The sequence below is a fragment of the Glossina fuscipes genome, unplaced genomic scaffold, assembly GCF_014805625.2.
Source record: "Glossina fuscipes isolate IAEA_lab_2018 unplaced genomic scaffold, Yale_Gfus_2 0, whole genome shotgun sequence".
Taxonomy (NCBI): domain Eukaryota; kingdom Metazoa; phylum Arthropoda; class Insecta; order Diptera; family Glossinidae; genus Glossina; species Glossina fuscipes.
The window spans coordinates 25,075,283-25,102,059 of NW_023998414.1; the positions used below are offsets into that span (position 1 = coordinate 25,075,283).

Here is a 26,777-nt window from a genome sequence, read left to right on the forward strand (position 1 = left end):
ATATACATATATGTATATAGAAGATAATAAAGGTGCTTGTGTGTGATGTTTTAGGTTAAAGCCAAAGCGACATGAAAAATAAATCAATTTATGAACATTAGCAAAAAAGAAAAGAAAAATAATATTATATAAGAATTTATGCAAAGCCTAAAGGTATGCTTTGTAATTAATAAAACAAATAAGACACTTTCTTATATCTTCTTATTCATATATTTATAAATATTTATAAATATATTTATATATTTATATATATATATATATATATATATGAAGAGGAAAACGAAAAGAAAAATTCTGTGGTAACAGAAAATCAATAGCTTAAAACAAAAAAGAAAAAAAAAAAAAACAAAAAAAAGAAAAAAGAAGTCCTCTTATAATTTTCTCTTGAAACCTATTGAAACCAACGTGCAATAATTTTACAGTGATTCCTGCTTATGCATTATTTGTATGTGTTCGCATATGCAATAAAACGGAAACAGCAGAATAACTACAAATTTATATATAAATATGGTATTTTTCTCGGTGGCTGCTACCACTACCAGTACTACAACTACTACTACTAGCACTACTGCTACTACTACTACTACTACTACGACTACTATTATTCTTATTTACTACCACAACTTAACAAAACATAAAGCAGCTATATATATGCGTATAGACCTGTTATAGAGCTGCTGCTAAAGAATAATTGTGAATAAAGAACAGAGCCCCAGCAAGGATAACAGGAAACAAGCTGAAAACACACACAGACTATGGCTGTATGAAATACAAGCCGTCACAAGCCGTCACAAACCGTCACAAATATATACACGACGAGAAGCTTTTGGGTAAATAAACACCTTTAAATCTCTATAAAAATATCCATAGAAAATAAAACTGTGGAACTTATGTACAATAAATGCTGTTACATACAGGTCTAGGGCTATATATATATCTCGTCAAACCTCAGCATTTATCAAACACACATTCGTTATTCATTAAGAGAAGTCAGGCAAATAAAATCCAAAGTAATTGCAAAAGCATGAACATGTATATATATCTATATATCTATATATATATATATATGTGTATATCTATATATATATATCTATATATCTATATATATATATATATACATGTGTTTATTGTAAAAGGATTTTATATTTTTTGTTTGTTTGTTTGTTTGTTTGTTTGTTTGCATTTTTCGTTAAAACGTCAGAACTATTTAGTGAAGTGCTACTGTTCTGTTACCCTCTTTCCACAAGTAAAGGCTTTAAAGCGTTAAAACAGTTTCCGTTTTTCTTTTGCTTTTCTCTCTCTTTATTTACATAAATGAAAGTAATTTTAAATTTCAGAAAAATATTTCCTAAAAGAATTCTTCTCTTTTTTTTTTTTTTTTTTTTTTTTTTGTGGAATTCGTTTAGCAATGCGCTTCACTTTTTAGAATTTGAGAAAATAGCAAGTTTTCAATATATGCAAATTAATGCTACATCTTAAGCATTCTTACAATAACAACAAGAAGAACAATAACGCCACAATAGTAACTATGCAAATCTAGTTCTTACTTAAGCATTATTGTAAGTAAGCCAGCAGAGTTTTGAAATTGTTTGTTCTTTCATCAAACTACCAAACAATCAAAGCCTTTTTCTTCGTCTTTTCGAATTTATTATTAAAGCATTATTGCCTCTGTACGTAATTTTGTGGCAAAAATACCTAGCAATCGTAGCGAAAGCCAATTTCTTCGTTTATAAAGCAGAGACACCACAAATCTTTGAGAACAACCGATTGTTCAGTGTACAGCATACAGAAGGATCAGCGCACCAACCGGAAATTTGTATTAGAGACGTTCAGGCATTTGGATTAGCAACATCCCTTTTTTCCACTTAATTCACTTTCTTCTTAACACTGTAATGATATGGTCACAATTTTCGATAGACACTAACTCGGAATAATTCTCTCTATTGGGACATTCAAGAAGTTTTCGGTGTTTATCAAAAGTTGGCGAAACTGGTACTACTCACTTCGTTACTGAATAAAACTACAACTATATATTCAATTCGAATGCACTGTCTTTCAGGTTTACACTACGGCATAAGTGTTCGCGGAAAGTGTATCAAGCGCAGTTTTAGGAATCTTTAACTAGTTTGAGGTCAAAAAATAGGTCTTTAGGAAGAAAAGTGACTTTTTCCATTTACTTCGGATAGGATAGTGCTGCTGAATTGTAATGGATGATGACCACTAAATGTGTTACGGTAGGCCAAATAACCTTAATTGAGCCATTAACGTCGATCATAGAACTAAATATCTATTGCGGCTGGTTTTGAAAGAACCAACGGCATATGGTGTATTGGGTATTATGTATTTTGCTAAATCTAGCAAAGTGAGTTTTCAATAAAACGGAATAAGACTTTATATAGCAGAACTCGACCATGAAGCGTCAGCAGCAGTAACTTGAAGTGTACTAAATTTCCGACTGTGTTTAGCAAACTTCCGACCTTCCGATTACCATTAACTTGAATCGGCAAGTTATTGTCTGGTCAAGCAGGTCTTTCGTTTTTATGGGAATAACTTTGGAAAATGTTGCTTGGATAGATAGTTTTAAAAGACCAGCTAAGCTTTCTGCAAGACATTGGGAAAAGTAATAATTAGCGTTCGAAAATAGTTTGGAAAAATATCTTACGACAATCTTTTCACAAAATATTATCAATTATGCTATAAAGTCAGCAGAAATTCAATTACAATCCTGATAGTATCGGAAAGTCTTATGATGGATGGGTAAAACCCGGCTCGAATATTTATGAAGGCTTTCTGTTTATTTTGTGACACTTCTTCGCTTAGCAAACTCTCTGGCTAATTAGTTCTAGAAATATTCATCCCTTGAAATACACAACAAGATTATTTCAAGATGCAATCGTAGAAGGCTGCTGACGTGTAATCATCAGCGACAACTCAATTAGCATTAACTTATGAAGTCAGTTGAAAGCCCTGCAACTTGCTTTTAGTATGTACACACTATTGCATGGAAATGAGTTTTGATCTCTAACTGAGCGAACAATAAGATAAGAACCAAAAACACTGCATCGTTCATTGATTGCGCAACGTTTCCTAGTTTCCATTTACTAACTTTTTATTTTGAAAAACAGTTATATAAATAATTGTAGAGTGATACCGGGTATTTAAGGTACGCGGCTCACTATATGGGTTTTAAATAAAATTTTGAAAAATTCTTAAAAAGCTTTTCAAAACTAAGAAATGCTCAAAAGCACATTTTAGCATTCGGCGAAGGATGAAAAAATACGTGGAAAAAGTCGTTTTGAAATGAACACAGGAAATCGTAAAAAAGACAACAGAGCATAAATATAAATATTAAAGATATTGCTTACAACATTACTACATATTATTAAATTTGATAGAATTTTTTCAAGTACATGTTCTTGAAATTGTTCAAAGATCCCTAAATTTGACAATAAAATTCATATTAAAAGTTCCTTCAGAAATATGTTTCAAGTAGTGCTTAATAAAAGGCATGCCTAAAAGAATGCTTTAAAAATAAAAAGTTTTTTTTAATAAAAGTTCATCGCATATATTTGACAACTTTTTTAATTACAGGAACAGGTTAATGTTTACTTTCTACATGATTTTAGAAAAGGCTTTTTACGCCGAAAAGTGGGTGGCGGGGGAGAGAGAGCGAGGGGGAAAGTAAAATGAGCAACCATGGTGATAAAATGCATTTCTCGTTTGTTTTTTCTTTTGCTTTGGCGCTGTTGAATGAAAGGCCTATGTAAAAATTCAAGTTTTGTTCAAAATCTAACTAAATTATATGTACAGTGCCAGTGGGAGATTACGTGCCCCTTGTTTGCCAACATCAATCGTCGTTTTTAGTGTTGTACAACTTGTAAGGATTTAGAACCCTTTGATAAACATTTCAATTAATTTCTAATAACGTAGCATACTTTTACTATATCCTCCACAGCAGCTCTTGACGCACAGAAGTTTTTTACAATAAACCCAAAGTAATTTAAATGGATCTAAGCAAACTTTTCTGTGAACTATAATTTAGAAATTTGGGTTTTCAGTTTTTGACAAAAACCACAGTAAACAATACGTTTAAATGAATGCTAATGGATACCTATGTTGCGAATAGAAAAATAACGAACGCAAGCAAATTGAAACTAAAAAATATGCACGAAAATCTTTTCTTATACCTAAAAAGATATACAGAGAATATACAGATTTTATTTACGTAAATAAATTATCGCAGAGCAAGAAAATTCCTGTTTTGGGCGTATTATATATGGCGCTCTCCCATGTTCATTTTCATTTTTTTCCTTTCCGTTTGTAATACGGAAGAACACACATGGAAAGTTCGTTTATAATTGACTAACAATAGACTTTGAATTACTATAATTATATCTGCATGAGAGCTAAAGGCATACTGGCCCCTTAAAATATCTCATTAAACAAATTGGTGAAACCATTGGAATTGCGTCAAAACCATGCACATATAAATAATGTGAAACAGTTGAAAATGTCCAAAAAAGTCGTAGCTATTTTCATTTTTGCCTGCGATGAACGATCTCGGTCCATAACAGCATTGGTAAAATTGAAAATCAATCAGATATCTTCGTCTGAGTCTTAAAGAATTAACACCGTTCGAAACTATTCACACTATTCACGTTTAAGATCTTAATGTGCAAAAAACTCTCTCTCTCTCTCTCTCCGTAACCATTCCTTAAAGTTATTGTAAAGTATTGCTCGAATAAACAGAATGAAAATGTTACAATTGTATGGTTTCAGTCCTTTTGAAAAATCGAATCTAGAGAAAAACGCTTTTGATCTTTTGAAATGTGTTCCAGACATGTTTTTTTTTTTTTTTCTTATTATTTATTTCTATTTTATTTGTCTTCTGTTACCCAAGCCATTTCATTTGATATTCGTATTAAGAGAATTGTGAAGAAAAGGACAATCCTCGCTATATGTATGCTTACGTTATCAGATCGAAATCTCCGAGTTTGTTAAGTTTGCGCAAAATTGCAGCATAATTGGCAGATTCTACTCTCATACGCAAACATGTTATAATTACAAAAAAAAAAAAGGAAAAATTCTTTCAGAAAATTAAAAGTCGTAGCTTTTTAAATCTACGAAAAATGTTTAAGAAATATGGTAAAGAATTAGCGTAGTTGCAGCACAGACGATGGTTTGTCAGAATTTGAAAGAAATTGAAAGTAATAAAGTTCTCTCCTATCTAATCGTATCTTATTGTATGTTCCATTTAAATGAAACTCTTTCAACATCTATAAATATTAGATAGTATTGTGTTGCAACTCTGTCTTAAGCAATTGTTATGCTTGCATTCTCCCATTTAATTTATGGGTATACTTTAAGGAAAACTTGATGAAACATTTCATTGCCTACTTTTTCGTAGAAATTATTTTTTAAATTTTTTCTTAAATATGTTTTATTTTAGGTATGATTTTCTTCAAATGAATCGTAGAATTCTTCCTTATTTATCGTATTACAATTTTTTACTTTTCCATTTATTATTAAAATCTTTGTGTAACGAGTGTTGCAGCTGCTTATTTAAGCATGCTTCTATCGTATATATTTATAAATTAAAAAAAAAAAGAAAGGGGAGAAAGCAATTCATTTAATTAGTACACATAGTATTATATGAAATGAATGCAAATAATTAAAACCTGATGTGCAACAAGCAAATAAACTTATATCATATATTGTATAGTATAGGATAGGCATACACTAAATATGCATGTGTATCATATAAATATACCTTACTGCTATGCTTCTTTTTGGGGATATTTACGTTAATTAATGCACTTGATACTTGAGTCTTAAATAAATTATGGAATATAATGTGTAATAAAATGAATTTACTCATAAAATTGATTTAAATATTTAAATGTTTATTTTATTGCACAATTTGACCTATGAAGACTTTCATTTACATTTCACTTTAAATAAACTAAAAATCTTTTACAAACAGTTTGCGGTAACTTTAACTAACTTTCACAGGTTCACATGTTAGTGATCTTTCATATTATTAAATATTAGAATGCGCTCAAAAACTTATAACAATGGGTAAATGAATGAAAAGAGCAAACCAATGTTGACTTTACATGGCATAATAGACTGCCAAGAAATATGAATCAAATGCAGGCAAACATAAGTTGTCTAAGAGATCAACTGAGCTAAATGTCAAAGAGCGTGTACGGATATGGATAGGCGAAGCAAAAAATCATAACATTTTTTTTTGCTTTTCTAAAAACACTAGAAAAGGAAGGAAATTGCATTTTATGAAAATTTAAAAAAGAAAAAAAAAAAAAAACATATATGCAAATAGAAAATATTATGAGAAAAATTAGGCAAAACCGAAACAAAACTTATTGTATGAAGAAAAAAAGTGGCAATTAGCCAATTGAATATAAATACATTATATAAGACACCACTTTTTGCTGGCTATTGCGAAGAGTGATTTTAAAAATCAAAAAACAAAAAAAACAAAAAAATGAAACTTTTCTATTTTATCATTTGTTTATAAAAAAATTTCGATTTATAAACCAATTTCCACCCAGGTACACATATGTACGGACGGACAACGGATATGATGTGTCCTTTATGCGTAACTCTGTACGTTATTGCGACAATTGTCACTGATTTGTTTACTTCACTACACGCACTCATTTCTTTTCAGTTCAGTGGTTGTTCGTTTTAGGTTTTTTTTCATTTTTTTTTTTTCTTTTTTCTTTTATGTCCCAATATGCAAATAAAGACTGACAGTGTTAGGATATCTATGCAAATAAGGCTCTGAATTATACTTTTAGAAATGTATTTCTGATGGAATTTTGTTTAAGGTCAACCATTATTTTTCTGCTGAATTAATGCAAAGCTTCATTTGAACGGTTTGGAAAGGAGAAAATATGATTTTGAAAAATTTGTTTTTGTTTCTTATTTTTAACAAGATTTGCTTTGCACGTTAAAAAGCATATATTTAGCAAACATATCGTTATTTGTACAATATGACGAGCATTAAACATTTTTGTTTGGTTCATTTTAGAAGGCAAGAGATATAGGAGCTTATACGGTTTTCCTAAACGATTTTTTGGAGAATTGTACAAAACCTTGACATTCATTTTGCAAGGAGCGATATGAATTTAAATTCAATTAAAGCCTGACATTTTTTATATATCAGTAACTGGGACACAATAATTGTTAGATTGGAAAATTTCGCTTTCAGATGAGGTGGGAGCTCTCACGGTTGGCTGGAATGATTAAGAAATGCTGAAGAAAATCGTGATCCTCTTAAAAAGATCTCTTTGCCAGTAGTCAGTGTTTCAATTGCTGTCGCATTTGTGCTCAATATTAGATTATGTCAAGTGTGCAAATATTTCTCTTCATTTAGCTTGTAACCTACATCCACTTTCCTTTGGCTTGCGAATATTTATAATCAATTTCGAGTCGATATTTAAGCAGAATCTTATATTAGTTAAAGGCTAGAAAGATGTAAATTTCGCGATGTTAAAACAAATTTTAATCTATTAAAATCCATCAAACAATTTCAATTCAATGCAATCCAATTTTATGACACGCCATAATTAAATCTTTAAGCTTTACATTGCCTAGTTTTTAGTGTATATCAATATATCATTTTGAAGCCTACTTTTCGCGTTATTTTGAAACAGATGGTTATATTCTTTGCAATTTAAAGAACATTATGAATTAAACTTAGCAAGATAATAGAGCAGGATCTCGAAATTTTCTTACGGCGAATTGATACGTGAGAATAGTTAATATTTCAATAAAATTTTAAGTGAATAATTTTTCGAATTTATCTAACACCAAAATATTATATATTAATTTGCTTAGAAATTCTATCTTAAATTATTAAATATATTATTGCTATATATATATATATATATATATATATTTTTTTTTTTTTTTGTTTTCTTTTCATTTTTCATTTAAAAAAGCAGTTATTTTTTAATTACATATATTACTAAACTAAAACACTTTCATTCAGTGCATAATTTGTGTTATTTTTTCCACATTTTAACACTTTGACAAGTGTTGATAGCAGTTTGAATAGGAATCCAGTATAGTGTGCAGTAATTAACTCTAAAAGGTTTTACCCGCTGTTTAGGTTTTCATAAAAAAATAAAAAATAAAAAAAAATATTTTTAAATTCATTTTTCAAACCTTTCATTTCCGTTCTGGTTTTTTTTTTGTTTTTAATTTAGATTAAAATCCTTTTTTGCACACATATTTTAGCTGTTGGCATATTTATGAGCTTAAAACCGTCAGTTTAACGGTGGCTTAGAAAATATTCAAATAGCAAGAGCTAAACGTAAACACGTTTACATTTGCAAACATTTAATTAAATGTTATCAAATGCTAACAAGCAGTCAACCACCCAAACAACCAACAAGTTAAATAACTACATAGGAGGCCGGAGCCCAGAAGGTAATATAATTAAAATTCTTTTATAAATAGTTGGAAGAAACGGGTTCATAAAAACATACCGAACGTAGAAAGGGGATCTTTTCTTTTCTTTTTTTGTCTGTTTTTTTTTTTTTTTTTTTTTGTGTTTCGTTTTCTTTCTTTTTTGACGAAACTGAAAAAAATTTTTTCGTCTCTTCCGTAGCTACCATTACTGAGGTCATCATATATTAGTGGTTAGCTGTTTGGCAGTTGATTTGCGTTTAGTTCTTAAGGTATATGTAAGGTTTTACTGGTAAACGCTTAAAATATTTTCAACACAATTTCCGGGTTTTAAATCTCTTCTGGTAATTATGAACAGAAATGAACAACTTATTCAACAAGACAAAGAAATGCATATTTAGTCTACGCGTTAAACCCATTTCTTATATATCTTATGTGTAAATGAAATGTTTAAAGGCTTCACTTAAATGAATAATAAGCAATAAATAGTAAACAATAAATATATATTAAAATATATAAGATACAAATAAATAATGTATAACAAACAAACAGAAATAAATAATAATTCAAAAAAAATAATAAATAGAAAATCATAAATAATAAGAGATAATAGTATTACATATAATATATAAATTGTGAATAAAATAAAAAAAAAAAATATTAAAAAAATTACAAATTATAGATAAAATAAAATAAATATTTAAATTCCAATATATAATAAATAATAGATAATGACTAATTAAAACGTAAATAATAAATAATAAGAAATGAACAAAAAACAGTAAATATTAAGACATAATAGTAACTTGTATATAGTAAAAAATAAAAAAAAAAAATATAATTAAAAATGAACAAGAAATAATAAATTATATTTAACGAATAGCAAATATGAAAAAAAAACACAACAAAATAAAATATATAATAACCAAAAATTAAAATATGTTTCATATATTAAATTATAGATAAAAATTAATAAATAATTATATGAAACTATAATAATAAAAATATAAAAAATATATTAAAACGCATTTCGTAAAGATATGCTTCCGTACCTCGAATGATTGTTTATCGTTGCGATTATTGCTATTTATTAGCGCGAATAGTGTTTAAATTCCAATAATCAGGAGTTATTCGACAGATCTAGGACACAGTCTTTTCGAATTGGCTTGAAAGAGACCTGATTTACATTAGAAAATAGTTGTCGTGAACGATATAATTTAATTTTATTTCAATTTTTATTTTTCTCTTTCCTTTTTCTTTTTGAACTCAGACATACGTTAATGCAACCCCAAAGAGTATTTCTTTAATTTTCGTTTTATTATCTGTTCGAAATTAATTTTTATTGTTCGAAAATTAACTTTAAAAAAATTTTTTTGAAAAGAAAATTTCTCCTTATAATTCCTCAACTTAATGTGAAACTCTCTCTCTCTCTGTTATTGCACGAAGGCATAGAAACTTTTCTTTAGTTATTATAAAGAAGGGAAAAGAAAAACTTTTGTATTGTGTGCAGTTCAGCTAGAATTGTTGGGATATGAAAGACAAATTGTGGCGCTGACGGCGGTGCTAGTGGTTGATGTAGGAAACTAAAGAAAATGTTTCATTTTATTTACCATCCGAGATATACGAGTGTACATAGAACTACAATTTCTCCATTTCCCAACTATAATATCAATGGAATAATGTCTTTCTATATATTTTTTTCTTTTTGGTTTCTAAAAAAAAAAAAAAATAAATAAAAAAAAAAACTTCCACAGCGCCATAAAACTTTATTGTTATACAGTTTCAACGTTTTCCTGGTTTTTGACATAAGTATATTTTATATACCATCGTTACTATTTATTCATTATGTGCGTTGAAAGAAAAATATAAATAAAGTCGTCTAAGACTTCGCACTTAAATGAATAATAAATTAAAGTTCAAAAAAAAAAAAAAATATATATATATATATATATATAAAATAAGGTAAAAAGTAAATCTTGATTACCCTACAGTAGCAAAGTCTGAATTAATCAAATCCGCCTGAATGGCCAAGTAAGCAAATAATCTCGATTAGCAACTTCAATGGTCGTGGGTTCAAATCTCAAGTGCGTTAGAGTTTCCAATAAAGCCGATAGATAGCCTTAGATGCTAGTGCTTTAGTTGTGTTTAGTCTTAGACAATATTTCTCTGATTATATTAATTATAGTAGTAATAATAATAATAATAATAATAATAATAGGTAATTAGAGGCGGATTTTTATAACGAGTAATTTGGTGGGCACGACAAATCGAGACTCAAGCAACCTTAAGTTCAGGAATCAAGAAAGTTTTCCAAGCACTTCAATGTAGTTCTTGCACATTACTCTACAATTATATTAGGTGAAAACCGGAGCTGGCAATCTGCAATATGGGCCGGCAAAAAAGCATGTTCTTGCAATTTTTTATACCTCTACGAAGTTTTAGGTTTCCGAGATTCATCACAAAGTTAAAAACATTTATACCTGCCACTGAAGGCCCATAAGATAGATTTTTTTTTTGGTTTTTCAATCAGAGCATACCGTTTGTACCAGCAATATAGGGATAGTTATTATAGAAAGAAGTGGGAAATGAGGAAGAGATAGACAATGACCTCAACTTAGTGGCCGTGTGCCTAATTAGTATGTATGCTGTAGCCACGACCATGTATAGTCGAGTGCATTGGCATTTGCGACCCCGAGCATTGGTATGGTGTCGCGACTCCTGTCTACTCGGAAATTTGCAGCAGTTGCTTATATATATATATTGATATATTTTGGGAGGGCGATATCCTTCATCCTGCATGAATGAGAGCATCGATGACAGTTAATTGCTACGTTTTGCTCATTATTTTTCACACTCGCCAAGCTCGATGGGCGGAGAGCCTGCTTTCAACATAATTATCAAAAAGTATTCCTATGTTACTATATCTGAGAACGATGTAGAGCCAGATTATCAGATTATTATTATGTGTGCTTTTGTCTTATTAAAAGCTTATATACATCTACTTATTCATCCTTTCGTTGTCCATCCGTCCAATTGTGTTATTAAATTTGAAGCTTATTTTAGGCGACAGACATGTGTGCAAGCAGTGTTATTGCTATTAATGTAATGTAAAATGTTATATAACATGTCGTTTAGGTACACTCACATAGCGTAATACGCTTAAAGAATATTTTCATATAATTTTAATAGAACTTTTTTAGTTTTAAAGTGTCATTAAAAAAATTGAGATATTCATTTTAAGTTTTTTCTTCTTTTTGCGATAGTTTTCGATTGTTTTCATTGTAATTGACATAACATTCAACTAACAAACTGCATTATGACAAAGTTGTTATTTAGACAGCGAGGAAAGAAAAGCAAAAATTGCACTCATAAAGAAAGGGGAAAGAAAAGCAGAAATGGAAAACTTTTCAACTCATTGAAAGCAATTTGCTCACTTGGCATTAGATATATTATTATAATAAATTGTATTTTATATCATTTCTGTTATTTTGTCTTCATATAACGAATACAAAGACACGGACTACAGATAAGTGATTGTTCACAAACGTTTTAGCTGCAAAAATTTTGACGTAATAATAATTTTCAGGACAATCACATGATAAAACCTTATATTGTTTTCATGCGTAGCAAGCAGGAAGGCAGAGATTTAATCAAATGTGATATATCACAGTATATAAAGAATTTGGAATCATATATTTACGATTTGAACTTTGAAAAATGTTTTAAAATAGTATACCGATTAACATGCCTAGTTTGATTTGATCTAAGCAATGAATTTACAGTTTAAAATTCCATTCATGAGAGATCCTTTTGACCTATTTCTTCGGCAATAGTTTGTTAGGTTACGATATTTTCTCCTCGACATGACTAGAATTGTAACAAATGGCACTTCCACTCAAGGCAAACCTTGTTTAGATCTCAGAAATGAAAACCTTTACTGCGAAATTCCATAAAATTCGCTCGAAGTGAAGATTTTATTTACGATAATCGTGAACTTTTGTGCCCGAAAAGATTTTTTTTTAAAGCATTAAGCAAATGCATTGAAGACAGAGGTTTCCGTCGATCTACTTGCAAACTCAAAGGCAACTTTCCACAGCATTAATCGAAATTTCGTCGCCATATCTGAATTTTGTTTTCCGCGAGATAGAGACAGCGAAAGAAAGAAAGAAAGAAAGAAAGAAAGAAAGAGAGAGAGAGAGAGAGAGAGAGAGAGAGAGAGAGAGAAGGAGAGAAAGACACACTTGATGAAAATTCTAGATGTGGCGATGAATTTGAAAGCTATTTAAGCAGAAATAGGCGACTAATTCTATTGCATACTCTTAGGGATTGCAGTAAACGACGCGCAACCTTGTTGCAGATCATGCAAATAGAATATTCAAAGCAATTAAATGAAAATAGAAAACTGAAAATACACACACAGACTCTATGCAAACTTTGATGATGTGCACATTAAAAATTAATGAAGGAAACTGCAAGCACTCTACAATCTAATACGTAACGCAAAGGTGTGCACGACTTTTCCACTTGTCTTTTTGTGATTTACTGGCACTTGGAGATTTCATTTGAAATTCACTTTTTCCTCTAATTTATTCAAAATTCTTCTTATTTTTTTCCTCTTTACTTTTTGTTTCATCCTTCCTCCCTTTTGATTTCCTTGTGCATAAACTTTCGCTTTACCCCAGTTAACACATGCACATAATATTTCACACTTTTTACAACTATTAGAAATATTTAAAAAAAAAAAAAAAAAAAAAAACACGAACAGCTTGCTCATGTATTTGCAAATCATGCGGTTTTTTTTTTTTTGTATTTATGCTATGCACACATAAATCCCCTAAAGTGCTCCTTTTTCCATATGATTGTGTATGGGGTGATGCGTTCGTGTTTTCTTGTAATAACAACCAAATATGTTTACGGTTTCGATATATGTGCAAAAATGTTTACTACTCACTCACTTTTTCCATTAGGAATAGCAGCAGTAAGTGAAAACGAATTCATCAGCATATCCTCCTACCGCTTAGAAGGTGCGGCAAGCATGAATTGTTTACGTATGTAACGAGTAGCTATTGCATTAATAATGCAACAAGAAATATATGCAACGTATCTAAGAATATGGCAACAACTGGTACAACTATGGCATGTATATGTTGTGCAATTGTGGTATTTTTATCCCTCCCCGAAAAACATTTTTATTTACTTTGTCTTGCTTCTTTTTTTTCCCTCGCCTCCTTTAACACTATCTCTGTGCATTTCGTTGTTTGTAGTTTATTTGCTTGTTTGTATTCAGTGTTATTTCATTTAATGGATTTTCTGTTCCATTTTTTGTTTTTTTTGTTTATTTATCTAATTTTTTTTGTTTTTGTTTCGATAGATACCCTTACAGGTACATACCTTGACTCGCACAAATCATGTTGCACTTGTGTTTCGAGAAAATTTTGCATTTCGTATATTCATTAAGGAAAATTCCTCCAACATAACTGTTTGTGCTGTGTTTTCAAACGCTAAAGAATCACTTACAGAAGGCAAGACCTGGTGCAAAAAAATAAAAAAAGAAAACACAAAATCCTTGTAATAAAAAGTTTCAATGGTTTAAAGTTTTCAAGGAAAGGAAAATTCAAAGCATTTCCCAATTTTTTTTTTTTTTCTTTCTTTCTTGGAATATTCTTCTTTTTAAAGCCATGACCGTCCATGACGCATGGCAGAAGTTCTGAATATTGCAAAAATTGCCAAAAAAAAAAATCTACTTTTCACATGCACCGTCAAGTTATTTCCCAGTCCGCGAGTTACCTTTCAAACCCAAAAACAAAAACAAAAAGAAAAAGTCAAAAAAACATTTTATATATAAAAAAAAAAGTTTCAAAATGTTTCTGGTCTGGAAACATAAGATCTGTAGCAACTGCATTCACAGAAAAGCAACAACGTTAGCCAATTAAAATTCAAACAGTCTCTCCAACACGACTAGGGCTTTTCTCAGTTGTTCTGATCCAAAACAAAACACAAACTCGAAGTTTCCTTATGCAAATTACGAAAATAAAAAAAAAAAAAGGAAGAAAAAAAAATTCCCTCACCTTAATAGACATGTTCGCTTTTATGCAAAAGAATTCTGGTTCATCAGAGCGTATGAATGCAATTTAATTAACAAAAATTCTCTCTAATTGATGACTTATCGGCTTTCAGAGCTAAATGATTATTCTCTTGAGTTCATATTATTCTTATCCCCAGAGTCTTTATTATTTCAATTTTTTTCACAGTGAGAGATAATGAAGTATACATATGTATGTATTGCGATACGAGCAACACAGAAATATTCATAAGGTTGTAATGTAAGCAAAGATAGGGGGAAATATTTCGTGAACTACTTTTTTCAAAATCGATTTTTCAATTATTCATCAATTAAATAAATCAACGGAGAGGCGCCCTTTTTTCTACAGAACTACTTTTAACGAGCAGTCTAGTTTTCCAAGAAATCGCTATACAAATATTGATCTGAAAATCCTGAATGTCAACAGTGCATAGTTGGGATAGTTTGCGGATCGTGCATTCTATATATGCATCTATTTACTAAGATTAATTTGTTGATTGGCATGTCTAAGGATTATATCGGGCTTAAATCAATGTCAGTTAAATAATTGGTTTCAATTTTGACATCGCCGTAAATCTACGCTAAAAACGTAGACAATGCTTTGTTCATACGTTGACAAAATTACGGCTAAATATGAGCTTGTACGCAGTACGGGGAGGGTATAGGTAGTGAATATGTAGAATTTTGGCAGACAATAATTAAAAGAAGCTTACATAGTACATAGGTGTTAGGCAAATAATTCGAAGGGAATACATAAATATAGGCTTCGTATTACATGTCAATGACCACAACACTACATAGGTAAGCAAAATGATTCGGTGTGAATTAATTAGTTAATGTATTTTGTGGGCATAACAACGTTCCAGAAAGCATTCCCTTTCGTTATTTTAAATGGTGAAGGAAATAAGCAAAGTCGCTGGCTTAGTAAGCCTGCCCAGCATTTTTATGTTAACACAGGGGAAGTATACGAGAAATATTTTTTGGGAACTTATGTGCAGTACGAAGGCAAGATAAAAGCCATAGTATGAATTATGAAATGAACTCACAGATATTATTGCGGATCATGCGTAGCGGTGGGCATGGCTTTAATGAGTGTTAACACCTTTTTGAAACGAAAGATTGAAGTCGACGACATTCTAACGCAATATTAGTCCGTATTTTCGTCCGTAATGTGAAGCCGGCATCCAATAAGGAGTTGATTCACATGATCGTCCTTGCTTTGCCTTGATTTTAGATGGAATGCTCTAAACTTATCAACTTATCAACCACTTGCGGCCACGACTGCATTTATAAAACTTCACATGGGAAGTCGGATTTTTTTGGTTGCGATATCTCATCTGATGTCTCGTATCATAAGAAGTTATAAAGCTTGTCTCCCGCCAACTAACGATTTATGACTAAAAAGAACAACAAAGTAAAACTATATAGACCATATGTCTCTCTAGCGATTCGGCCGAAATCCTTATGACCAGCGTGAAATATTTCGATACCCTGTTATTGTCCTCTTTTTAATTCTTTTAGACGCGGCACAGCAATTTGAATAATAAAATCTTCTATTCTCTAGACGTGTTGCGTAAAAACCCATTTAACATCGTTAGCGTCTCTGTATCCAAAAGCCAAACCTTTTCTATAAAAGAGTAAGATAATGTCATTTATAGGAAGCTTGTAGAAAGTCATTGAATTGAATAAAAAATATTTAATTCCTTTTAATTCTACTGAATTTTCGCTGAAAATTTATACATTTATGCAGAGATTTAGTGCGTTTTACACCCACATTACTCGTAGTAAGTTTTACATCAAAAGTTTCCATAATTAAGCCAAGATTTCATTGTAAATCAAGGAAGAGGATAAAGTATTTAAGCAACCAATGACGGATTCAATCAAGCCCATCTTTAAGAATAAAAGTCAAGCATCATTTAAATAGAGTTAAACATGTTAGGCAATTATATGTCGAAACGTGTTCGCGAATCTTGTATACCTACCATCCTTGCGTTCAAAGCATCGCAAATAGGAAAAAAGAAAAGAAAATTTCGATTTAACTGATTTTTTTTTTAATTTCTGCATCATCACAGCACAAACACATAAGAATATATGGAGGGGACGCTGGACACTATTATCGTTCTTTTTTTTTTTTTTTGTAGTTTACGAGTAACGAGTAATTGTTTTGCTTTCGAAAACAAAGGTATACTCAGTTAATAATCTCTTGCAACTCCAATCGCGATCATCCAATTGGACATCCAATCTTTTTACCAACTTTTAATCCGATATCTTAATTTATGTGACTGAGATATTGTCTATCGGAAGCATTAACTCAAATACGAACAGACATAAGACTCAGCATTTGATAGTGTGATGAAATCTATTTACAGTGAAACATCTTTCTCCTTTGGTGATGGATGTAAAAAATTTACCCACTCCTCACCATTCACTCATAAGTAAAAACTTTGCATAACAAAAATTTTCATAAATGATAGTCAAGCGTGGCTTTAACGCAAAAGTTCTACATTTGATGCAACCATGCAACCATTAAGGTACAAAGACGTTGTCAAAAAAAAAAAAAAAAAAAAAAAAAAAAAAAATTAAAAAGAAGTAGAAGTCATTCAAAAAAAAAAATTCATTCCAAGAAAATGAAAAAAATGAAAAAGAAGAACAAGAAGAAGAAGAAGAAGAAGAAGAAAAACATTAACAAAAGTCGTTTACCAATGTGTAAACACCTAGAAAAAGTAAAGGAATATGTCCTCTTTTTTTCGCTTGGCTTCAAATAGAAAGAGATATGAACAATCTTTGATGGCTTATGGGGTGGCGGGTGGGCGGGGGGAGGATGGCTTTTAATGTTAATAACAAAACAAGTCGGTGCAGGTTTTTTACTCCCGTTCTTATTGCTCAAATCTCAATTAATTTTTTACAAAAGATCAACAAGCATTTTTCCTTCTTTGCTTATTTCTCCACTTTGACATACAATTTCAAGGAACAAAGAAACGCCTTAAATCGTTAAAAGAATACTACAACAACAACAACAACAACAACAACAATAACAACAATAACAATAATAATAAAAGAAGAGAAAAAAAAAAAAATTTCTAACATAAGAATTTGCTTGCAGACAACAACAATGAGAGCAGATGGCAGAGACCCCCGCTTCCCAGATTGCTTAAATATGATACACAGATGGACGGAATTATTATGCGATGACACAAACACACGCACTCAACAGAGAGAAACCCCAGAAATTTTAAATGCAAAACTTCGCTTTATTTGTACATCACGTCTAGGTGCATACACATGCAATTGCAAACCTAACGATGGCCGTGTATGTAAATGTATATTCATCTTTCTGTATGTGTGTGTGTGTGTATATATATATATATATATATATATGTCTACATATATTTGTATGCATAAAAGACACACAATTGTCATATACGTACATATATTGTGTACAGAAGTTGATTTCATTTTTACACTGATTCATATTTAATGCCATTTTCCAAGCAGGAGGGCTTTAGCTTTTCTTCTTTACATATATGCATACATATACATTTCTATTTTTATTGCCATTTCTCAAATAGTAGTTCGTACAGTTCGAACATATTGTATTTCAGCATATTGCGTCTATCCATAAATGCCGTACCATGGGTTGAGAAAATTTTCAAAGCAAAATATTCAAGCCGATTCCCCGGAAAGCTTTAAAGCAGTTAGTTGATCAATATTGAGTTTATATCCGATTTAAAACGCGATTAAGGTCGCGGCAATGAGATAATTTGATCGAAAAGCATCTTGGCGATCAAAAAATTCAGATAGAAAGTTCGCAAACCAGCTCTAACACACTCGCTGGGGTGTGTGATGTCGTAAAGGTTAAGGTTGTGTCCGATTGTCGTAGTCGTCAATCGATTTTATCGCCTTTACCAGTGTTTATCAGTTAAGGCGGAATTTATCTACAGATCGTTCTCAAATTCTCTCCCCTTGAAATTTCGCGAAATACTTATCGCATAAGTTTTTATTTACGCTATCCTAACCTTGCTTGCTTGCTTGCTTGCTTAGAATTAGGTCCGGTCTTCCGGCTTTAGGGACGAGTCAGGGATCCTAAAGGAAAGATTTCGCTAGCTTATGTCCCATTTACATAAATTTCGAATGACTCAAATCAAATCTATATAAAAGATCAATATTTTCCTCTTAATATATAGTTCGCGGTGTCGGTGACAATTTTCTTAAAATATTGGCACGAATTTCATTTTCCATTTCACGTACACCATATGTATCGCACGAAAGCAATTGTGAGAATTCCTTCGTCCGAGACTTATGCTTAGACACATATTCTTATTGTTTACGTAGCACGTAAGCGTGTACGTTTGTGCTTGCAAAACTAAAGGATAGCATGCACTAAGTTTTAGTTTTTATTCGTTATGTGCCATTGTTTGCATTAAATTTCAGTTAACCGCTTTTCCATTTTTAATAAGGTGAAAGGTCTTATTCCAAGTCGTATGGATATGCGGTGTTACGATTTGTGTTCATAGAAAGTAATGATATCCAGAGAAACAAATTTAGGTTAAATCCATAAAATAACTTGTTTTCACGTCTCAAATTTACTTAAGTGTTTAAAATGCAAATAAATGAATAAATAAAGTGAAGGAAATAAGAGAAAAATAATTCCGTTCACCTTGAGGTTGAATCTTATATGTAGCCATCACCTCAAGCATATTTTTGAAAATCACAGTTTCACTTGTTACCTGTGTTCGCCTAGGTTGGTACGACGAAGAAAAAAGGTTACGTGACAAAATATCTGACTATAAGTTACCAAGCGGCCTTTTTACGTAAACTCCGACAGCTTATTTACACTTTACATAGTCTATCAGCGACAACTGAACAATGGTTAGGTCTTACATGACTTGCACCTTTACAATCCAGTAATTGTCTAAAATTCGATGTTCTGACCTCGTAATAAACATCGATCGATGGATACCATCGCAGATGTAAAATATGTCGAGGAGGGGCGCCCAAAGGCCGAACTATCTCGGTAATCCATCATGCGATACATGGGTAACTGCATTAAAAAGCCCAGATAAACTCGATTAATAGAAGGTTCGTACCTCTATAGAATACTTGGCCCGAAAATAAAACATGTATGCACAGACCCCTCATTATGCCGATGTATAGCAAGGCCAAGAATATCTTGACAACGCTCTTCGAGTTTTACTCTATGCCATACTTTTGAATTATACATGAATTTTGGCCGCATATAGACGATGTAAATGGTGCGGATATTAGCTAAGGGTAAAGTATTTCTTGAATCCTCTAAGCCCTTTTGCATAAGTATTCTGCATATCGTATCGATCTGTATGGCTGTCAGGCTTGCGACATTAAGCACTGTTGATTCGTTCACTTTGCTTGCCACTTTTTCTGGGCCATAGCAGACAGTTGTAATATCAGTTTTTCCTGGCATTGAACACAATTGAGTTCACATTTACTTTATCTATTTCCTAAAGATTTTCCTTGTTTTCCGTTTAGTTGGAGTCCAATTTTGTCTATATAAATAATCATTATACTACGGAAATTCGTAAAGGGGCCCACCTCGATTAGAAGTCTATGTGGTGAAAATTAAATCCCTAAAAATGTGTCTATCGAATGAATGAATGGGAATTTAGAGAAAAGCGTTGCATTTACCTCGACCTTACATTTGTCGGCAATGAAGTAATGAAGCAATTGCGACTAAAACCTTTCTTCCGGCTATGTTTTTTAGTTTTTCTTTGTAAAAATTGACGACATAGAAGAATATACCTCGTATCTGCGGTGATTGCAAGGACTTTGCTTGATACGGTGTCTAACTGATATATTTGTAATCTTCCTAAATATAAAAGCCATATAACGAGAGATGTCTGTTATGTAGACATGCATAAACTTGTACATTCGTTGGATATCCTTAGCTTAAGAGTCTTAAGAGCTCCTTACATTTGCTCGCTCTACTAATATTTAATTTAATTTATTCATCCATAAAAGCCGCAACTGTAATACCTGCTCTGCTCTACACTTATTCCGTATGGGTAATGGGCAATAAACTCGTTTTATCTGTTCTGCCTTTTTACAATCCTTTGCGCTGTCCAGGTTAATTAAAGTTTATATGGTTTTTATGAAATAGCAATAGCAACAACAACAACAGCAACAACAACAACAACAACAACAACAACAACAAAGTAATCGAAAAAAAAAATAAATAAATAAAATAAAGATAACCATATATTTCCAAACCAGACCATTAACTAGAAGCCATCAACTTGGACCAACCTTTGCGAGACAATTAAATTCAAATTACGGTTTCCAAACAGTAGAAAACTAAATGAAAACATACGCATCCACAACTCTCCAACCTCAAAAAGGTATGACAGTTTTTAAGGGTATAAATTTTAGCACACACATGCATATACAACTGTTAAAAGAAAATTGGAAAAATATAATAACGAAAAAGTAATTTTCATATAACGACTGGAAGCGGGCCAATAACCATAGAAACAACACACCTTACACAAAATAACGCTGAGTAAAAGGGCATAAAGTATTAATGGTGTAGCTAATAATAGAGTCGCTGAATAGGTACGAATGACATTAAAGTTTATAAAACGAAAAAGAGAAAAACAAAAAAAAAAAAAAAAGAAGGAAACGAAAGGAAAACTGGGTCAATTATTAAAACCGGCTAACACGATTGTGTTGTTTCTTCTTTTTTGTAATCACTTTTTCAAGTTTGAGTTTCTCATAAATTGCAACAACAACAACAACAACAACGAAAGCAAACTTGCAATATAAAAGCTATAATAATGAAAATGTAATAACATGTCTATAAGGATCGATTTTGTAAGTGGCTCTTGCGATTTCAAAAAAAAAAAAAAAAAAAAAATTCAAATTTTTAACATTAAATACTCGTCATACGCTCTGGCCAGACTTTTATATATATATCCTTCAGAATCGATAATTAGAGTTAGAGAGAGTTAAAGCATTATGCAAAAGTGGTATAACCAGTGTGATTACGTTTCTCAAAGCTTTTTAGTCGCACGATACACTTATTTTATCGCCTATCGGCTAAGATGGCTACGGAACACAAAGACAGGCAAAGTGTATGGATGGAACGCGGCAGAGAAATAAACCTATATTACCGATGCATGGCCCTTTTCCGTTTATCCAAAAACAAACACATGCCAAACGGTCACAGGACGAAGGTCCTATGGTTCTTACAAGCAACGCCATGAAAACCATTAGCAAAACTATTTCGGTAAAACTTTGTCGTCTGTGTTTTTTGGTCATTTTCATCTCGACGATGTTTTCGCTCTGACGAATCATTCAAAGATGTTTGAAGCGATTCCGATCGACGCGTGACGATTGCAAACGTAACGTTGTTAGCCAAAGCATATGCGAAAAATGTTCTGCAGAAATTTTATAACGGATTAGTTTGATCACAAAGATGTTCGTCGATCACGTCCCAAGTGAATGAAATCCGATCAGCATTTATCGACTACAAAGATCAGAGATAATCGTAAGGCTCGTTGAATGGTTATAGCTTATGAATAAAGAAAATACCGTTAGTGGATTCGAGAGTGAGAAAAAGCCCTTGTAAAAATGTAAAATGCCCCCGGAAATTATTCAAATCAATCCTACCTCAGCGAGGAATGCTTTTCATTTTGTATTTCTATCTATTTTTTTTCCTTTTTTTTTTTTTTATCCAGAACATAAACAATTTTATATTAAAAAAAAAAAAAAATGCAATATCGATAAATTTTGAAAAATGAAAAATGTTTTTATAGTTTTTCTTTCTCAATTCATAAAGTTTATCGTGAACGAGGTTAAAAGCCATCATCTTTTATTACTATTATTATTATTATTATTATTTTTTTATTTTTTTTTTTTTTAATGATCTTCTTCGAGCTGCTATACTTTTCCCATAAAAAACAGCCTTTGCAAAATAGAGAAAACATACATTGAAAACACTTTTTATTGCAGCTTAAGTTAAAACCTTGTTGCTATTCATAAAAATGACAACAACAATAAGAATAAGAATAACAACTACGACGACAGAAACAAAACATTTCATATATATTTATAATGCAATGGCTGGACATTTAGGAGCCGCCAGTAGTTGTAGTTGTCACAATGTACGGAAAAGATTGTATCCATGGAACGCCTCGTTTTCGTCTAAGTCACAACTCACCAGCTATTTGTTATCGTACAGCAATAATTTATTTTAAATGTTCATGTTAAATTCATAGTAGGACATTATCATTATCATCAACGCCTACTTGGGTGCTTTTCGCTTCTTTTTTCTTTTTTCTTTTTTTTTCTTTTTCCTTCCCTCTCTTTTCTTCTTCCTCCATTTTTGGCTAAATTCCATTTATGAAAATGAATATGAATAACACGTTGGAGAATAGGAAACGAATTTCATTTAAATGGGCAAATAGTCGAAAAAGCACAAAAATTAAAACTAATATCTCCCAATTGACAATTTTGTATTTTAAGTGAGTGAAGGATGGATGATAGCAGTGACGTATGTATGGGAAAAAATTAAAGCAATTTTGTGTCATCTCATTTAACAAATAATAAATAATTCATTACGGATCAAATTCATATTTTTTTTTTACTTTTAAGCAGATTTTCAAAAATATTGCATCCATTCCTAAGTAATTTTAAAACCTAAACCAAATCCTTAACTCTCCACGAGCTTTATCCCGAGCTTCCAAAATATTTGAACAAGAAAGAAGAGTTGCATAGCACTAAAGATTTGAATATTCCAAGCAATGCATACAATGCATGTCAGAGGAAGCGGTCATGCAAACTATAATCGAAGCTTCAACGTCTAGGCTTTTTTCTACACCTACGGAGGAACATGTCCTTCCTTATACAGGCGGAGATGGCAAGATTCGTTCAAGTCATCAATTGTAGTTCCTTATAATCGACTTGCTTCGCTTTAGCATGACCAATCATTGAGTCGCATTTGTAGGTAGTGGGTTATAACACACAAGTTGGATTCCCATTTCACCGATACTATCAGGGTACAAAGTTCTTTAAGAGCAATTCAGCCTTGTGCGGCCGCTTCGACAATGATTTTTCTCATCTAATACTCTTATCGTTTACTTTCAAAATCGCCAACGAACAACACAGCTCGTGCTGAAATTCGATCCATTCATCGTTGAGATCATAAATTGATCTCTGTATCATATAATACTGTGTCCGCAAAATAAGTTGAATTTTTTCATAATCTCGAAAATCTATTTTCAAATACATATTTTCTTCTAAATTGATAGCTCTGTGCGAGACATTTTTGTCAAATTTTTGTGTTTTAGCAACGCTTTTGGTTTTGTGCGACACAAAAACCCTTTTTGCCAATTTTTACTCTGTGTGAACTTGTTGAGTAAAGAAGCTGCCAAGTAGGCATTATTATAAAAGATGAGACTTGGATTCATGCGTACGACCCGAAAAAAACAGTCGATCAATTTAGCGAATATCGAGCCAAAACTGTAGAAACGGCGCCAAAGACGCTCAAAACTCAAGTCAAGATCAAGTTGATATTAAACAGCTTCCTTCAATTATCGTATTGTTGGGTACTATGACTTTCTTCCGCCAGATCAAATTGTTAATAAGGAATAGTTTTTCAGTGTTATGAAAGCGATGAAACTAAAATATACGTAAGGGTGTAAACAAATGCAATTTTATTTTTTGAGCACAATAGTACGACTGGTCCGAGGTGACTTCCATCAGTAACCAACCAGTCAGATCACAATTTATTATTGAAATAATTAACAATATTTGGGTTACTCGCGAATTCGTAGGGAACCGTTTATTATATAATCGGCGCGAAGATTACGTACGGGATGTGTAGTTGGGAAATGTTGGACGAAATCGAAATTCAGCCATGTTAGGTGGAGGTAAGAACTTTGGAGAGATGTCTTAACAATCTGCCAATTACTTACTACTCACAGACTTTTCTTCTGCGGCTCTTCTCACTCGGATAAATACCTTGCGAAACCGTGCTTGCTATTAATGCGATTCTTTTATTCGAATCTTATTGCAATCCCTTATTGGTTGGCAATGCTTCTCCTCTTCGTCGGACTTCAGCTAAGACGGAATCATTTCGTATACTCGGCCTATAGAGAAAGTAAGAAAACAAATGCGAATTTTTCGAAACCGTTACGCATAATAAGACGTCAGCAATAAGGGAGAATTCATAAGAATTAAAAAAAAGTTTAGTCATTCAAGAAATAAAATATATATATATATGATAAAAAGAATATGAAATGATGGAATGAATGTAGCTGTAAATAACCATTCAGCGCCCAAAGGTATACTTGGTTTTCTCAAATCGATTTCAGACGTAAACCTTTAGCTACCGTGTCTTTAGTATTTTCAATGCATATTATTTGGGAACACGACACACGGCACATATCGCCCACAGCGCACCACTCAGCCATAATCTATTCTATTTTATTAGAATTTCTTGCCTTTTCGTAAAGAAATTAATAAAGAATATTTTTAAAAAAATTTCTCTTTCGTTTGCAACCTTTAAAAAATTGAATTTTTTAGTGTTTTTAATTTCTCTTAAGCATTCCTTTGGAAAGATTGCGTGTCGTTTTCGAGTATATAATTTTATGCTGAACAATGAACAAAGAATTTTCCTTCTTATTTTTTCGTTTGTTTTGTTTCTTCAGAACATTAAATAACAGAAAGCAGAGCGATAATAAAAAAAATTTTTGGGCGCTGCTCTTGTGTACTATGCCATGTGGCTTTCTATTATTAACTTGTGTACCTTATCGTCGTTGTTTTTATTTCAGTTAAATTTTATATAAAATTTACACACCATGCTCACCAAAGGTGCGGTTAAAAAAAAAAATGTATATATGCAAGGGAAGGTTACTTTCGTACTATTGTGTTATTCTTTTCCTGCATGAAAACAACGTCGGTACGGAAAGTACAACAATTTAATTGAAAACCATAGATTAAGTTACCTCTTTTTTTTTTGCCACGAAATTAACAAGCGCCGCATATGTGGTATATGGACGACTAGGAAATCAACTGACTCGGAAAAACTACAAAAGTATAATAAAATTTAACAAAAAGAAAAACGAAAATTGAATAAATAAAAGCATAATTTTGTAAATAAATAAATTCGTGCTGAAATTTAAAAAACAAAAAAAAAAAAATATGTTCATCAACAGCGAAATCGACCTTACGTAAGTGGGCCGCGTACGCTTGTTCTTGGACGTTGCCCCAATACGTTTAATATTTTGTTATGAATATTAACTCATAACAGAAAATTTGGGGAAAACCAGCTGCACCAAATTTGAATTACTCAGCTCAATTTATTGTATCCAGCCTCACACTCTTGCCTGAAAATAAAGCATAATCATCGATGTGTTACCACGAAAATGAATGAATACTTAAATAAGGTATAGAGTATTGAATGATCGTCTTTGCCCGTCTATAATGCTTTCATTTATTTTTACATAATAATCAAAGTTTTGATAATAACTTTAAAGTTTACCTTTGGATGTTTGAACTGATACACTTAAATCACATCTTAATTTATTTGCTTTAAATCGATTCTTCGAATTCCGTTCAATGGCCGCAGTCGTAGTAATTCGCCCTTTCGAATTATGGTGCTTGACATATCTTCACTTTCGGATCAACAGCTGTTGTAGGGGAAGAAAGAGAAATGACGGCATTGGGAGCGAAACGCAACTGATACTTGAATTTCAAGGTATTCCTTGAATCCTTACGATTTTATCGTTAGTCCAAAGGAGCCCAAGCCATTTCAACGCTTTCCTTGATCAAATTACAATTGCAATTAAGAACTTGAGACAGATTCTTTCCTCGCTACATCTTTCCACAGCAAAGAACAATTAGTTAAATCGAGCACAACTAACAGATTTCATAACAAATTATTTCACAAATAAATCCAAAAATTAGTTGTTAGGTTAAGTTGCTAGGCGTACGAATGAGCCTCTATCGACCTTTCCAGGAAAAGGTGTCATTGATTTGACGTTTACTCTATTATATCAAACTGTTGCATCTTCATGTTGAAGTAGTACCTTTAAGCTTTACATAGCACTACGAGTTATTCTGCTTACGCGTAAATACCGCAGCTTTTGGTAGCTGCGAATAAGATGAGTACTGCGTCAAAACATAAACCGACTTATCTATACTTCCAATGCATTATAAAGGTAAACGTGTTGGCTTTTATATTTTCGTGATACCTTCGATAACCTTTTCTTTTTTCAATCATTTA

At 31.8% G+C, this 26,777-nt stretch overlaps 1 protein-coding gene across 5 annotated transcripts in view; it reads left to right on the top strand.

The window, feature by feature from the left end:
- LOC119644786 (serine-rich adhesin for platelets-like) overlaps nt 1-26,777 on the top strand; it is a 51,750-nt gene that overhangs the window by 319 nt on the left and 24,654 nt on the right. For 4 of the 5 annotated variants that reach the window (XM_038044524.1, XM_038044538.1, XM_038044546.1 and 1 more), the window contains exon 2: nt 274-830. The gene's annotated coding sequence lies outside the window, so the exon portion shown is untranslated. Of the gene's footprint in view, nt 1-273; nt 831-25,672; nt 25,939-26,777 lie in introns of those variants that run through there. The other variant, XM_038044530.1, reaches the window with a different exon arrangement.